General features: G+C 52.7%; 1 long non-coding RNA gene across 1 annotated transcript; it reads left to right on the top strand.

The window, feature by feature from the left end:
• The first annotated feature begins 215 nt into the window (after positions 1 to 215).
• Positions 216 to 11927, top strand: LOC122210139. Its single transcript, XR_006197934.1, has 4 exons — positions 216 to 313; positions 6230 to 6313; positions 8664 to 8777; positions 11639 to 11927. It is a non-coding gene; the product is annotated as an uncharacterized LOC122210139 (long non-coding RNA).
• The last annotated feature ends 1945 nt before the right edge of the window (positions 11928 to 13872 follow it).

Here is a 13872-nt window from a genome sequence, read left to right as displayed (position 1 = left end):
AACAACCCCGTTTCCCTTTGCGGAACCACTTCACCCACTCTGGGTTCACGTGGTCCAACGGAGGCTGCCCCAGCCCGCCCAACAGGGAGCATGTGACCCTGCCTAGCCAATCAACTCGCTCCAATGCCTCTCCTGGCCCTCGATTGGTTCAGAGGCAGGCACATGAACAAAGCCAGGCCAATAGGACTCGACTTCCAGGGCCTTTGTTGGAAGCTCTGGGCGGAAGGTGGCTCTTGAGGACTATGGGAAGGAGGGCTGTTGGCGTCCTGAAGCCTGAGGGAGAAGCCGACACGGAGGGAAGTGCACGTGACAGGTGGAAACGTATTCTGAAGGCACTGTTAGAGCTTCTTGGGGTTTTTTTCTAATTTTTTAATGTTTTTATTTATTTCTGAGAGACAGAGAGAGAGAGACAGAGTACAAGCGGGAAGGGGCATGGAGAGGGAAAGACACACACACATACACAGTCCAAAGCAGGCTCCGAGCCCCATGCGGGACTCGAACTCAGGGACCGTGAGATCACGACCTGAGCCCAAGTTCACGCTCAACCCACGGAGCCACCCAGGCTCCCCTGTTCAAGCTTCCAGATTCAGCTATGCCTGTAGGCAGACTCGATCCCCTGGAGCTTTGGACTATGCAAAGCAGTGAATACCCTTTTTTCTTAGTAAGTTAAAATCGGAGTTTCTGCCACTTGTAATCCAGAGAGTCCTGATTAATTGACTCTCCCTCAAGCCATGCTCCTCTCTTAAGTTCCTACTGTTTGCATAATGACCCACGAAGAAGCAGATTGAAATCAGAAGGCACCGTAGGGGCCTGGGGAGGGTGTCTGTCCCAGGAGAGTCTCAGTGGCAGGTCCCAGGGGCCACCAGCTATCCTTCAGATCCAACCTTGCCCATCGGAGACCGATCAGCCGGAGCTGTGGCATGGTCGCACAGCTCCACACAGCCCATCTGGCGGGTTTTGGGGTCACACCTCCCATCCACATCCTGATACAAAGCCTCCCTTAGCCCTGTACGCAGGCCTCCTTTGCCACCAGTCTCTCCAGGAGAGGGAATGTGGTTAAGACCCTCGGGCACTGGCTGATCCCTTCTTGTCTCTTTGTAGAGGAGTTACCGAAGGACACTGGTCCTGGGCTCTCCTCCTGCGGTGGCACGTGCCATTTGATAGACAGCCGAGCTCATGGTCAGCCCGAATCACCGACCCAGTGGCCACCGCTCCTGCTGCACCCCCCACCCCCACCCCTGTCCCACCCCCAGCCAGAGCTCTGGGAACTGGACTGTCACAACACACCGGAGGGGTCTCTTGTGCCCTTTGTGAGACGGCGAGGTGAACGTAGTGCAAAGAGCACAGACTGTGAGGTCAGCTCTGGGACCCCAGGCAAGTCACTCACCCCCTCTGTAACTTCGTCCCCTCATTTGTGAAATGGAGGGGTGATGCCTATGTTTCAGGAATATGTAAGGAATACATGGGAGACAAGTGCCTGGCCCAGGGCCTGGCGTAAATACATGTCGCACGGAAGGAAGGAAGGAGGGCAGGGTGGAAGGAAGGAGGGCAGTAGGGAGGGGAGGAGGGAGCGAGGGACCAACCTAGCATTATATTCAGCACGTTAGAGATGCTCTGTCCTCGTTCATTCCCTCCTGGCACGTCTCCCATTTTGCACCCAGACAGCCCAGCCACTTTCTGTGGTTTTCCCACGTTTTGTCTGGTCCCGTCCTGACTCCACCCCCCTCACCGTTAGCCACCAGCCCTCATCCCCGATTCCTCTGCAGCCACACACACCCACTCACCGACCTGCGGCACAGCTGTATTGCCTCTGGAGAGACACTGAAGCAGCAGCCTGGTGCGTCCAAGCCCCGAGAATCCCAGACATGCCCTTCGGACACAGCTTTCCCTTAGGCCTTCTCGTCCATCCTGGGAATCCGGGGCCGAAAGACAGCCCATGCAGCCCGACAGGTCCCTGAAGCACCACCCACCTGAGACAGCAGGCAGCAGGCACAGGTGCTTCTGTTTACAGAACACCCATGTTGTGCCAGGTTGCAAACTGGTGCAAACTCACTCCAGCCCCCAGATGTGTTTTGTGTGGCCCGACAGCTGTTTAAATATTTGAATAACTTATCGACAGTTAAATATCAGACAAGCTAACATCAAAACTCTCTTTGAACAGTCTAGAGATCTGGACCCACATAGCTGGGTAGTAGCAGCCCCTCTTGACTGGCACGGACCCCCCCCCCATTTGCCATAGTCCTACCACCCTGGCCCCTTCAGACATTTGGGTGTAGGACTTCTGATGTAATAATAGTCAATTCCAGCATATAGATGAGAAACGAAGAAACGAAACTCTGCAATTTGCAGATGACATGATTATCTATGTGGAAAATTCCAAGGGATCTGCACACACGCACACACACACACTCTCACTCCAAGAACTAATAAGTAAGTTCAGCAGACTCCTAGGTTACAAGAGTAACACACAAAGATCAATTGCATTTCTAGATACTAGCACTGAACAAGTAGGAATGGAAATTAAGTACCATTTACAATTGCTCAGAAAAATGAAATGCTTAGGCATAAATCCAGCAAAATATTACAAGGATTCTATGCTGCAAACCACAAAATGCTGATGAAAGGAATCAAAGGAGATCTGAATAAATGGAGAGATATACCGTATTCATGGATCAGAAGACTCAGCATAGTAAAGATGTCCATTCTCCCCAAATTGATACATACAAGTTTAGCATAACTCCTATCGAAATCCCAGCAAGATTTTTTTTGTAGATATAGGCAAGCTGATTCTAAAACATATACGGAAAGGCAAGAAACTAGAATTTGAGCATTTTGAAAAAGAACCAAGTGGGAGGAGCCACACTACCCACTTTTAAGACTTACTATACAGGGTCACCTGGGTGGCTCAGCTGGTTAAGGATCTGACTTGACCCAGGTCGTGATCTCACAGTGCGTGAATTTGAGCCGCGTGTCAGGCTCAGCACTGCTGGTAGGGAGCCTGCTTGGGATTCCCACTCCCCCCCTTCTCTCTGCCCCTCCCCCCCCCCCACATGTGCACATGCGCTCTCTCAAAATAAATTTAAAAAAAACACTATACAAAAATCAAGACGCTGTGTTATTGCTAGAGCGACAGACACATAGAAAAAAGGAACAGAATAGAAAACCCAGAAATAGCCACACACTGGTACAGTTAACTGATTTTTGACAAAAGTGCAAAGGCCGTTCAATTGAGGAAAGATTTTTTTTTTTCAATAAATGGCGCTGTAGCACTTGGATAGCCATAGGCTATATTTCTAAATAATAAATTTAATGGGAGAAGGGATGTCACTGTGTTTTCTACATAGCTCTACATCATGCACCTAGAACAGTAATTGGCACATAGTCAGTGCTTAATATTGGTCAAATGATGAGTACTCATAAAAGCTACCATTGCCTCAACACTGTGTCCCAGGGATGGGTGTTGTTATGTCCATATGATAGAAGGGACATGTGAAGCACAGAGAGGTCAGAAAACTTGCCCGATATCTCGCAGCGCAGAAGAGGTACGGCCAATATAAAACATACGCGATTTAATACAATCTTCCATTGATCCCCTTCTGCCCCCTTTCTGCCGATGGAAGAAACTCCAGTTCAGAGAGATTACATGGATTTTAGGGACCCCACAGCCAGAAGGAGGCAGAGCCAAAACTCAGTGAAGAATCTGTCTGACCCCAGGACACCTGCCGCTGCTTTCCAAAGCCTTTCCGGCCACGGGTTCTCAGGCCACCGCACCAAGCCACGCTGTCCCTCTCAGTAAACGCTACCTTTCTCGGTCTCTGCTCAGAGCCCGTTGGCCTCCGTGGCTTAGAGGCCAGGGCTCCCAGCGGGGCGCTGTCCACTGAGCCAGCTCATTTATTCATTCATTTGCTTTCCATATTTCCAAACAGAAAGCTGCCGTTCCAGGCAAGGCAAATCGATAACCGCGCTCAGCGATTCGTCTTCATTCGTACCACATCCCCGCACTAGCCCCGGTGCTTTTCACCCGGCCTCCTCCTGATGGGTTCCCGGATGCTGACGAATAGGCTTCTCGGCGGCGGCCACGCCGCGTTAGCAGATTAAATCGTTAATATCTGCATCGGTCATTTTTACGAGCCTCCCTTACCCGAAACGCGTCACCACCCTCGCGTTGAGTACACTGTTAGTGATGCGGGCGGCCACGGTAAAGATGAAATGGCCACTCCTGAGGTTTTATTGGCTGCGAGCTTGGAGATATTGATTCCCCCCCCCCCCTGCTTTTCTGAAATCAGGCATCCTGCCCGGGGTTGCAAAAATGCCCCTGCTCCCAGCACCCCAAAGAGGTGGGAATTACCATTAGCTCTTACGCTAAGGAAACTGAGGTTCTGGGATTTGCCCCAGATTACAGCAGACTTGAACTCGGGTGTGCATAACTCCGGAGACTATGCTCTTGACCAGCACCTACCTTGCCCTGCCTCCCTCCTTTAGCTCCAAGAGAGGGCACAGGTAGAAAGAGAATAGATGTTCAGTGTGATGGATGGAACGCTTGTGGCCCCCCCCCCACCAGTTCATGGGCTGAAGCCCTAAGCCCTAATGTGATGGTGTTGGAAACAGGGCCTTTGGGGGGGTCATCAGGCTAGATGGGGTCATGAAGATGGCGCCCCCATAATGAGATCAGTGTCCTTATAAGGACAGGAAGCCACAGGGCATGTGCTCCCCACCCCGCCCCTCTACCATGCGAGGACACGGTGAGAAGGCGGCCATCGCCAAGCCAGGAAGAGAGCCTCCCCGGGAAGCTGACCATGCTGCCACCTTGAGCTTGGACTCCCCAGCCGCCAAAACCGTGAGAAGCAAATGGCTGCAGCGTAAGCCACCCAGTCTGCTATTTTGTTATGGCAGCCTGAGCAGACTAAGACGTCAGAAGCATCACTCTGTCCAGGCCCAGAAGCATACTCTGTCGGCCGAGGGAGGCAGGGAGCAGAGGGACAAGATGCCGGAAACCAGAGCGCAGGGTAGGTCTGCCTACGCTGCCACCTTCCACTGCCCTCAGGCAATTCCGCAGACCCCAACTTCCCCACCCTCCAAAGCAGAAGAGAATCCAACGCACTCCCTCTTAAGTTCCAGAAGGTTTAGCTTTATCTCTAAAGGAGCAGACAATAAATATTTTGGGCTTTGTGGGCCATACAGCTCTTTCACGCCTACTCAGCTCCGCCATTGTGACACAAAAGCGGCCACAGACGACAGGTGGATGAATGGGCGTGGCTGCCTGCCGATACAATTTTATGTGTGAAAACAGGCAACAGACCAGATGTAGCCTGCAGGCCACAACCTCGTGCCCTGGAGGATGGGGTTTTAGGAGCAAGAGTCTGTGATTTCTGGAACCGGGACACTGACCTGTCTTGGATCACGCAGTGAGGCCAAGAGGTGGGAAATGCCAGCACCGGGAGGGGAGGAGCAAAGTCCGCCGCAACACGGCTGGATGAAATGCAAACCCTGTGGCATGGAGTGGAAGCCAAAGTGGAGTCAGCCGGGGCAACACGGCTGAAAACAAGCGTCATCATCATAATAAGAGTAGAAACCCTACGTCCTTACCGTGGTCCACAAGGCGCTCACGATATTCTCCTCGTGGCACTCGCTCTCTGATCTCATCTCTGCTGCCCCTCCCTGTGCATGCTGCTGTCAGCCACACTGGCCTCCTCGGTCCTTCTCAAACGGCCAAGCTTGCTCCCACCTCGGGGTCTTTGCACATGCTGTTCCCTCTGCCTGGACCGTAACCACGGGGCTAGCCTGCTGGAGGATTAGACCGCAGGGAACGCCGGCAGGCTGTTCCAGCTGAGGCCATCCTAGACCAGCTAGCCCCGGGCCGGTCTACCGGCTGGCCATGAGTGAGTCTGTTCAAGACCAGCCAAGCCTGTTCCAGATCAGCAGAACACCGCAACCAAACTGCAGACATAAGAACTAATAAGTCTTCATGTCAGAGATCTTTGTTACGCAGCCATAGCTAACTGGCACCGGAGGCTGTGCCCCCAACTTTCTGCATGAATAATATAAGCCTTTACTCTGTCTCGTTCTCCAAAGTCTTCATCATGAAAACGAGAGAATCGTGAAAACCGTCCTCCTTCCCTTGCCTGATGTTTCAGCAACATTCAGCGGTGGAGCTGCTAAACTTTTCCTCCCCTTGGCTTTTATGGCACCAGGGTCGTGTGGTTCTCCAGCTTCCTCTCTCTGTTCCCAGGTCGATCTGACTCCGGAGTCTGAACTCCGTGCCTTTCATCGGTGGTTGGCTGACTGGATACCAGGGAGCCTTGGGGTTCCGTAGGTATGAAGCCTCAAGGAACATCTAAGCGGAGTCAGCGCCCTACACTCTTTGTCCCTCTCTTTGACTACCCATGTCCCCCCAAGAATCGTGAGCCCTTATGTCCTCTCCTTATCCACAGCCTTCATCCAGAACCATGTACTTCAGATAATCTTGAACTCGGCTATTGACCTCCTCTGGACTTCCCTGGTTCCTGACCCCATTTCCTGTTGAGGCCTCCTGCCTCTCCTTGGCTATGAGACTCTCTGTTCCGCCTTTTCATCTCTGTCCTCTGACTTCTTTCCAAGACTTCCAGCCAGACTCACCAGTTAGATAATGCCTCTTTGGACTGAGCTGTTGTTCTGACCAACATGGCTCCCTCCAGATCCAGCACCCAATGGTTGACAAACACCCTTGGTTCACCCTACCCTGTGAGTGGGACTGGGATACAAGGTCATGTGTTTTTTTTTTTAATTTTTTTCAACATTTATTTATTATTGAGAGACACAGAGAGACAGAGCATGAGCATGGGAGGGGCAGAGAGAGGAGGAGACACAGAATCTGAACGAGGCTCCAGGCTCTGAGCTGTCAGCACAGACCGTGACGCGGGGCTCGAACTCACGAACCCAGCGAGATCATGACCTGAGCCGAAGTCAGACGCTCAACCGACTGAGCCACCCAGGGGCCCCTACATGGTCATGTTTAACATTCATGAACAACTTTGGCAGTTGATTTAGCCTTCTTCTCCACCCCCAAGTCCCTGGGGACTTTGATGTCCAATGTGAATGGACCAGTCCCCATCTTCACCTCTGGCCCTTAGCCTCCCCATTCCAATGGACTTCACTTTCCATCCACTTCAGCCGCCCACATCCACGTCCCTGACATGCTCAACCTTCTGCTTGAGCTTGAATCCCGGCCGCCTACTTACCAACCACAGCCTCCTACCATTTCAACCAAGCCCTCCACTTGCATTCTTTCTTATTCACAACACCTTCCATCTCTTCCTGGCCCGCTCTCCATCAGTGATCTCCTCTCTTCCTTGTATTTTCAGCCTCTCCCTCTCACTCATCCTCACCGTTCAGTCATGACAAATTCTTTTCAGGCTGGAAAAAAAAATGAGATCCCTCCAGTAGCAGATGCTCTCAGTACCCTACCCTCAGTTTTTACTCTTGGCATTGAGTCAGTCCAACTTCCAACTGCCGTCACCTTTGTCCTTTGGCCTGAGGACTTGATCTGGTTGCCAGAGCGCACTCTCCCCATGCACCTGGCAGGCTACAGTGCCTGGGAACTAATGTTTCCCCAACCCCGAGGTTCAGCCCTCCACCAATGGCTACGGGAACTGGTGGATAAATACCCCAGCTCCCTCACCTCTCATGGACAATAACACAGGTGCGTGTTCTGTACTGTTGTCCAGAGTTACCCAGTGAGATTAAGCCCCATTTTCCCTCAGTGATTACCTGCTCACTGGCACACCCTTTATGGATTTCCTTACCTTTTATGCCTACTTCTTCACCCCCCTACTGGTGTTTCCTGGGATCACCTCCAACATCAATTCCGTGCCCTTAATCCTGTCTTATGTTTGCTCAGTCCAACATCTCCTCTGGGTACCACTCAACCTCTTGCTTATCTGTCTTGGACCAGCACGTGTATATATATACTCTTCTCTCTGCCATTCACTCTGCAACCCACTGTAGTCTGGTTTCCACCCCCAGTGCCTCATCAAAACTGCTTTTTCCTAAATGTACAGAACTGCCTTCTGTTTTATTTAGCCCCAGTACAATTTTCAACACGTTGCCCCGCTCTCTTTTGAGAACTCTTTCCTTCTTGGCTTCAGGACATCACCCTCTCTGCTTTCTTCCTACCTCTCCACCATTCCTCACCAAGTTCTTTCTCCGCTCCTCAAAACTTCAACTACCCTCTAAGCGTTGAGCTTCCTAGACTCTACCACCCTTGGCCTTCTTTTCCTCTTACTCTGAAGTTACCCACTCCCCTTGGGTGGCACCTTCCCGTTAAGAGTCACAGTTGACTTTCCAATTGCTCTGTCTCCACGGAGCACAATTCCAAATGTCACATCTCAACCCCAACTGCTCATCAGATCTCTTCAAAATATCCTGAATCCAAATAATCCTTTCCTTTTCCTTCCTGATTAAAGTCACGACTATCCACCCAGTCACCCAAGCTACTTGGAGCCATCCTAAACTGCTTCCTCTGCCTCACCCACGATGCACGTCTCACCACCCCATCCTGTCAACCCCGCACCCCCTCCTGAATGTCTCCCTTCCCCACCCCAGCGTTCATGACCCCTAGGCCCAGGCCACATCATCTGATGTTCAGTTTGCTGCAATAACCTCTTTACCACTTTCTCTGGCTCCAGCGACCCCAACCCCACTCATCGTCTACACTGCTGGCAGAGTCATTCCTTCTGAAGCATGAATGTGAGCCCCTTCTTCTCCTGCCTTCAACCCTTCTGTGATGTCACTACCCTCAGGTAAGGTTCAGACCCCTTCACGGGTTTCCTGGTCCCTCCGGGATATAGCCCCTGCCTACCTCTCCAGCCTCACCTCCCACCATTCTGCATGCTTTAGCCTAGTGACGTTCAACCCTGGCTGAACAGTAGCATCGCCTGGAGAGCTTTTGAAAAACACCAAAGTCTTGACCCCACCCCCAGAAACCATGATTTGCATGGTCAGGGATGAGGTGCAGGCACTGGTGTTTTTCCAGGCCCCCGTGTGATTCTAACATGCAGCCAGGGCGGAGAGGCGTGGCCCTAACCACGTGACTGGCTTAAAGTTCCCCACACCTCCCGTGGTCTCCCAGGCCTCGTGCCCATCCACCTTTGCTCCTATAACACCTCCTTCTCTCTTGGCTTCACCTGGCTGACACCTACATGTCCCTTAAAACTCAGCTCCAGGGAATCTTCCGGACCCTCAGCTTCCCAGTCTGAGCTCCCACAGTCCCCTCTACTCAAGCCTATCAGAGCATTTACCACACTGAATATGAACTGTAGCACCTCATCACCGTGATACCAGGGCTTTGGCACAGGGACTCCCCTGTCAGTAGACTCAATACATGTTTGTTGAGTGAACAAGTGATCTCCATTCCCTTCTGGCCATTGGAATAGGAAACTTACTGTCTTTTCACTTCCCCCCTCCTCCTTTCCTAGTTTAATGCCAATGCACATAGTAGGTGCTCAGTAAATATTTGCCGAGTGAATCAATGAACAGAAGACACAAGAGACAGGCATCCACCTCTTCCTCGTTTTTACAAGAGAGCCCTGGGGAGCAGAGACAAATCAAACTGAACTTCCTACAGTTTTGCTAAAATGGAATTTGCCAAAGACGTCCTGAAAAATGGATTTAATTAGGCCCGTTAATAGGGGAGTCATTGGTGGCTAAGATTTAAAGCTGTGGCTGGAAAAGGTATCGATGATTTTACCATTTTAAATTATACAGGAGGTTATTCCTTACTCCTGCCTTAATTAGAAAAATGCATCTCGACGGAAGCTCAGCTTTGGTGGGAAATACAGCCAAAGGTAGAGGCAAGATCCGCTATTTCATCGAAATGGAGCATCAGGTATCACAGCAGACCATGCGCTGGTTCAGCCCAGATGTGCTCCAGATGAGAGAAGGGGGTTAGCAGCACCGCGAAGCCAGATCTCATTACGCTAACGAGCGTCAGCGCAACTCGATGTGGCTTTTCATTGCAAGAAACATCCAGGAGGGGGAAAGGTGCGGTGGTCCCTAATGACAGCACACCATTCCGCCCAGGTTTCCAGAGCCCCGTGGATTTCTTGCATTCCGTTCTGCCATTGGGCAGCTGTCGAGGTCCGGGCTCCCATTGGTTCCGCAATCAGATCCTGGAAGAGACACGCCTTTATTCTCACCGGGAGCAGAAAATCTCAGCTGTTCCCCAGATCCTGGAGCCAAGTAAAAGCTCCGTTTGGGGCTCTCGCTTCCTTCAGATACAAAGAGCCTGGAACACCCACTGGAACACTTCTCCAGGGACCCAGGAAATGTCTGGAAGAGCCTGGAACACCCACTGGAACACTTCTCCAGGGACCTAGAAAATGTCTGGATACCTAATAGGACATCAACCATTCTATAAATCTTTATTGAATATAAGGAGGTGACAGACACCATTCTAGGCAGAGGTGGGACCAGGGTGAGGCAAGTGAGGAACTCAACTCAGGCTAAACTTAGGAGAGTGATTGAAAAAAAAAAAACTCAGCAATCAAGATAACCAAAATTTTTATGCAATGTTATTAAAAACAAAAACAAATGCAAAAGCATCTACGATGAACAAAATATCAAAATTTTAATCACAGAGAGGATTCTAAGCCTGTGCTTGGAGGACCTGCCTCACCCACCCTACCCATCCCCAGCCCGGGTTCTAGGCATCGGGGGTACAACAGCGAGCTGATCAAATCGCCCCCCTCACACAAATGCCAGGCTGCGTGCGAGACAAACGAGGAACACAATAACTGAGTCAAGTACACAGGGCTGGGGAAGGGTCTTCTGGAGGGAGATAAAGCCAGATGGGGGGTATTTCCATTATAAACATCTCAAAACCCCCTCCCCGCCCCAGACTTTCTACTACCCAGTGTAGCAGAAGGAACAGGGACTGTTGGGTCACTCCAAGGCCAGCTTGCAGCCCCGTGACCCACCCGCACTAGGTCTTAGGGCAGGTCACTTGCTTTCCAGAGTCCCTTCTTGGTGCTCCGTCATCTGAGGCATGTAAAGGCGAAAGCCCATAATAACAAAGACGTTTGGGAGCTATTACTCTGCAGGGAGCCCCACACCAAGTTACCGTGTTCATTCCCTCACGTAACCCTCGCCACGTATATTTCCATCATGGGGGAAGCTGACACCTGATGTTGAGCAGCCTGCCCGGGGAAGGCGAGGCTTTGAGGTTCTCCGGGCCAAGTTCAAGTCCATAATGTTGGGCACCTCAGAGCCAGGGTCTGTGCTCCTTCTGTGCCTAAGTGACCTCAGGCAAGTCCCTGGATCTTTCTGAGCCTTGTTGTCCTCATCTACAGAATGGGGATACTCAGGGGGGTCCCCCTCTGGGACCACTGAAGCCAGGCGTCTGGCATATGGTGGGTGCCCCATAGAAGTGAGCGCCCCCTCTTGCCCCTGCCCCTGCCCTGGCCGCAGTACCAGTCTCCAAGGTGACGGGGCAGAGTCGGCGGGTGAAGTTCAAACGCAGCCCATTTCCAATTTTCCTGACAGCCTATTTCATGGATCACAGAGATGCAAGTACAGCTGCTTATTCAACGGAGGAAAGAATGAATTCATTTTCATTCCTTAATACCCGATGTGACCTATTCTCGGTTGATCTCTCCTTTCCAAGGCTGCAGCCCTTCCCGCGGACTTTCAATTTGGCCAGAAAAAGAAAATGTGCGGTAATGACAGAATATCCTGCCTGGAGAATGCTGGGAGCTGAATCACCACCGTGCTGGTAATAAGTCCAAATGAAAGATATTATGTCACCTCGTTTGAATTAAACAGATGAACTACAGTCCTAGACCATTAAAAATGAACCAATCTGCTGGAATGCTTCCAAGCTCTCAGAATTCAGTGCCCCTAAAAGGTGCCCGGCTCTAGCGGGGTTTTATATCCTCATTTTCCGCCAATAATTCCTCCACTCTGTGAACGTGGAGGAATAATTTGGTGAAAAGGAAGCTGACCCTTCAGCAGTGGCCTCTTTCCAAGGACGGCCCTGGCTGTGCTAACTCAGGGCCAACCAAGCCCCTTGCTGGTGCCCTCTGCCCGGGAGCGACCGGTTGGGGGTTAATCCAGAAGCCCCGCAGAGACACAGGGCAGGCAGCCAGGGCCCCATCTGCAGACTGGGTGATGGTTAAGTACCCCGGCAATGTTTCCTCCACCGGGAGCTTGGAGAGGGGGGCTCCCCACCTGCATCCCAAAAGCCCAGAGAGAGAGGCAGTTGATAGCGTGGCCTCCCTTTACAAACAGGGAAACTGAGGTGCCTAGGGTCACACGTCCAGCGTGCCCGGGGGGGGCGGAGGCTGCCGGGGCCCTCCCAGTCCCGCTCTGCCATGCTCCCACTCCCTGTGCCCCTGAGCACGCAGCTCCCACGGTGTCCCACACCGGCCCTTCCGTGACACAAGTGGCTTCTCCCTCAAGCGCTGCCCCCGCTTGTTTCGTGGCTCAGGCACCGCTTCCCCTGTCGGAGAACCCGTGTCCCTGTCTGCAAACCTGTTACGCTCGGGTGCCCCTCAGAGTCGACTAGACCGGGAGCCAGAAGATCTGGCTGCTGAGTGCCAGCCATGGTGGCCTTCGGAGATCTCCTTCTGCTCACTGAGACTCAGCGTCCTCGTCTGTAACTTGGGACTTAATAAGCACTTCGTCTGCCGGGGTTCCCCACCCCGGCACCAGAATCCCACCCAGCCCCCGTTCAGCCTCCTTCTGGCTTTAGGACTCAGCACCTGGCTAAGATATAACCCTACCCTCTCATTTAACCCACCCCCAAAACGAGCGACTCCAGCTTGCCTTACGTTCATGATAAAGGTTTCGTGTCACCACAGGGTACTAGGGGTGATTAAACCTAGTGAATTTCCGAAGCATCAGTCACTGCTCTGCATGCTTTACGTTTGTGCGTTCGGCAAAATGTGACGGAGCACGAGGGCTCAGCAGGGTCAAAACCTGCCTGACCTCCCTGACACGCTCCCTGACCTCGAGGATATCGAGAGCCGGCATTTACTGGCCCCCTTTCTCAAAAGAGGAAACCGGGTTGAGGAGGCTTGGATAACCTGACATGGCGGCCGGGAGGAGGCAGGACCTGGGGTGGGGGTGGGGGGGGGGGGTCCATGTCTGTCTGACCCCAGAGCCCACACCACCAAGGACTTGCTGGTAGTTTGGGGCCCGAGGGCCTGGCAGGCCAGCCCGGGCATCTGAGAACACACTGCCCACGACCCTGGGTCTCACCAGACAGTTCCCAAGCTGGAGTGTGTGTGCCTCAGAAGGTCCGGGGAGGAATGTCTTCACAAACCTGTGGGCCTGACAGGTGAAGCGGGTTTTCAGGGGTCATTTTGACTACATAGGACTCCAGCTCGGGTTACGACGGCCGCCTCAGGTTGCTCGGGACCGTTCAGGAAGGTCTCCCATCCCAGAAACACCCTCAGTCACCTGCTGAACGGAGACAGTAATCCCCACAGACTGCTTACCGCCCTGCGTGTTCTGTGCTCAGGGTGGCCTCGGCTGACCGGGAGGGACCCCCTTCCGCCTTGCCTGGCGGGGCGCTGGTCTCCCTCTGATGGTCTTCTGAGACCCCCCCACCCCACCCCGGGTCAGTACTTGTGTGCCGCCTGAGGCAGACAAGGTGGACAGACACTTGGCATCCACTCTGGGGGCCTTGACCTCTCCACGCCCCACAGCCTGAAGCCCCCAGAGCGTGAGACACGGCGTGCTCTGAGAAGGCCTTCGGGCCCACATCACGGCCCCGCTACCCAGGGCTGTGGCAGCCAAGGTCAGTTTCACCTCGTCTCTCAGAGCTTTCATTTCTCCAAGCCGGTCCTGCCACAAGCTTGGGGGAGCCCAAGGCAGGCTCCGGGTACTTCGGGCTTG

This window comes from Panthera leo, chromosome E3 (genome assembly GCF_018350215.1).
Source record: "Panthera leo isolate Ple1 chromosome E3, P.leo_Ple1_pat1.1, whole genome shotgun sequence".
Lineage (NCBI taxonomy): Eukaryota > Metazoa > Chordata > Mammalia > Carnivora > Felidae > Panthera > Panthera leo.
This window is presented reverse-complemented; position numbering and strand designations above follow the sequence as displayed.